Genomic DNA, 3193 nt, shown 5'->3' with positions numbered 1-3193 from the left:
TTCTTGTCATGGCCAAACCAATTTACTGTAAACTTCCTTTCATCTTTGGTAAATTACCTGATACATCAAAAGAAAATCTCACCTTGAAAATATCAACTTTTCTGTCAATGTTATGAGAAGTTATTTTCATGATATGCAATTGGAAATTTTTATTTCATTTCCTTTTTTTAAATCCGAGAGAATTAATTCAAAAACTGATTTGGACTAGGGAGGAAACATTTATCAATGAAAAGTCCTAACTTATAAACCAGACATACCTCAACTACCTCCCAGTACATTCATACACACACCCTTCCTGAGAAAAGAAAATGTTTGAACTGAAGAGAGCAGTCATATCAATCATCTGACTTCAAATGCCTTCTAGAAAAGTCTGTCACGAGTATTTTACAATATAGCAAAACTGTCACCTAAAGTTTCAGGGTGACATTTTTCTAAATCTTTACTAATACTAACTTACTAGTTCAGAAATGTAAAAAATAATTGATTTTATCGGGCAAAGTATTGCATCATCTGTTAACGTAAATATCTCCCATAGACTGCTCTTGTAATTTATGTAAGTTCTTTTATTTTTGACAAGAGTTCACTTGTAGTCTACTATTCTCTTGTGCCCCCCAACATTTTTGCTGTTGAAAGTTGAACGCTGGGCACTCTGAGGTTGGAAACCCCACCAATTGGTTTTCCTGGAAGCAAAAGTTGTTTCCCTCTGACAGATGCTACTTTAGGTGTCTTTTCTTCTAAGCGGTTCTCAGAATTAAATTAGCTTCATCACTTGCTACTATTTTTCTAAGGTTTATAGTCCAAGTGGCAGCCCTCTCTGAAACATACCGTAGGTTCCGTCTCACAGTGGCAAAGTCGCCTATCTTTGCTTCAAATTTTGTTGTGTGTTTAAAATACAATAAAGTCAGTTTAAAAATAATTTTTAAGGGAGCACTTTCAAGAAGCACTTCCTCTCCTACTGCCAGACAGCGCTGCTCCCCAACCTCTTGGCTGGAACCCTTGCTTTCGATTTGTTTGTTTCACGCATTTCCCTAAAGAACCGGGCTCTCTGCGCTATTTAATTCTGCTTTAAAAATGCATCGCTTGTGCCTTGGATTTTTGTCTGAAACAAATTGCTATCGAAAGTGTATCAGATTCGTTCAAAATACAGGATTTGAATCAATATTCCTATACTGGAATATTTTTAAATTTGAAGAATATTTTAAAATTTGTTTTTGCCTTAAGAGTCCACATTTTTGCAATATATTTTCAACTGAAGAAGGGTTGCCTGTATTTCTCATGATAAACAAACAAAAAGTAACGATTACTGTCGGCTTAGATCTTCCTTTATTATTATTTTTAGCCCGTGTATCATTACCTAACTGGTATGTGTTATTCTGTCCAGCTCTTGATGATCTAGTTGAATTCTAGACATTGTGCCAAGAAGTGTATTTGAAGCAGATAAGTACGTATAATACAAATGCGTTTTGTTAGACCTGATGGATGCTATTTTTCTTTTAATAGGTTTGTAGCAAACTAACACAATAACACAATGTATTCCTTTTCAAGGTACATTGTTGAAACAGGTCTATTAAGAGCGCGTTGAGCTATTTCTCGCTTCTATTGAACAGTCTGTTGCTCAAACACAACAGCCAACAAACGCCAGCTGCCTCAACAAAAGTAGAAACCTAACCCTTTTATGTAATGTTTTAACAGAAAGGGTAGCTCTGTTTAATTAAAAACATTGATGATTCAGTGAAACAATGGAAACTCAAGTTCAAGTGGTGCTCTATTGATTTAAGATGATTTTTACTAGCAATGGGTATAATTCATTTTTTTCTGGCTCTCTCTTGTGTAAAGGGGTTCCTTCTTGTGGCATTATTTGGGTGAATAGGAAAAGACAGAGATGGCTATTGCCTTAGAAACCTGATTAACGCACGTCGCTTTGAGGGTAAGGTGTTCAATTTATAAGTGCACCCCATATTTTTTGTCAGTTTATTCGCAGTGGGGAAGCTTTGAAAGTAGCTCCTCTCAGCAGGTTAAAAAGTGAAGTCTGCGTCCTGGCATTTAAATGTCTTTGTTATTGTGTCAAGCAAGTTGTTGAAAATCGCATGCCCGGAATACTAAGGTTGGGCAGCTAGATGAGGCAAGTTGTATGTGTATGTGGGGGGGGGGGGCATGCGAGCGCGCGCGCGTGTGTGTGTGCGCGTGTGTGCACGCGCGCCCCTGGGCGCAGGGCTGTGTGTGCTAGGACAATTATTTTCATCAGCTGCTTGCTTGCCCGCGCCCGACCGCTCCTCTTTGCAGCACCGACGGCCTCCGGGCTTTCAAGTTTGAAAGCGAAGCAGGAGGAATTCCTCCATGGAGACTCCCTCCTTGGGAGCGTCGAACTCTCAGTGCCCTGGGGAGCGGGCCTTGGTCAAGGGTATCCGAGTGCCTCCCCTCCCCCGCCCCGGCAGGAGAGCACTCGAAGGCCGCGAGGTTCCGGGTTTCGCCCTCCTGCGACCTCCGCGAGGACCGCCCGGGAGGGGCGCCCGGAGCTCGGGGCGACGGCCCTGGGGTCAAGGTGGGCGGAGGCAGGTGCTTCCCTTCGCCCGGCAGCTCGGCAGCCGGCGCCGTTCCGGCCGCGCTCGGCTGCCGCATTTCGCACTCCTTCCTCCCAGTCCGGCCCGGAGGTTGGTCTCCACCATCCCCGGACCCCCCGAGTGCGAGGGATTTGAGAACGCAGCTTCCGTCGACCTCCCTCCCGCAAAACAACCGGCACGAGGGCCCGGAGTCCGCAAAGCTGGCCTACAGGCCGCCCCCAGGGCCTCAGCGCGGGTTCTTCCCCGTAGGACGCCCTTGTCCGCCGCTAACGGAGGGGGCGGGGTGGGCCAAGGGCAGTGGCCTACTGGATCCCGTCCAGCGGTCATACAAGTCCCTGGAATAAGGCCGGCGACAGAGCGCCTCGGGCATCGTTTGCTTTCCACGGCCGCTACCCTGATCCAGGCAGCGGCCTTAAAGCTGTTTCTTTCCGGCCGGCCGGTATAGGCCGCGACAGGCCGCGACAGGCCGCGACAGGCCTGGGTGCAGTACTTCCGCCCGCTCCCGGCGTCCTGCGCGCCCGGGGGTCAAAGGGCCCCGGGCCGCTTCCGGCGTTGGGGCCTCGCGCGCGCCTCGGGCCACGCGTCCTCTTCCCCCAAGGCGGAGGACGGGTGGCAGTGTGGCCTCTAGGCCG

This window comes from Callorhinus ursinus, unplaced genomic scaffold, assembly GCF_003265705.2.
Source record: "Callorhinus ursinus isolate GAN/ISIS: 27379988/994484 unplaced genomic scaffold, GSC_fseal_2.0 scaffold7, whole genome shotgun sequence".
Taxonomy (NCBI): domain Eukaryota; kingdom Metazoa; phylum Chordata; class Mammalia; order Carnivora; family Otariidae; genus Callorhinus; species Callorhinus ursinus.
The sequence above is the reverse complement of the archived record's forward strand: the minus strand, read 5'-3'. Positions refer to the sequence as shown.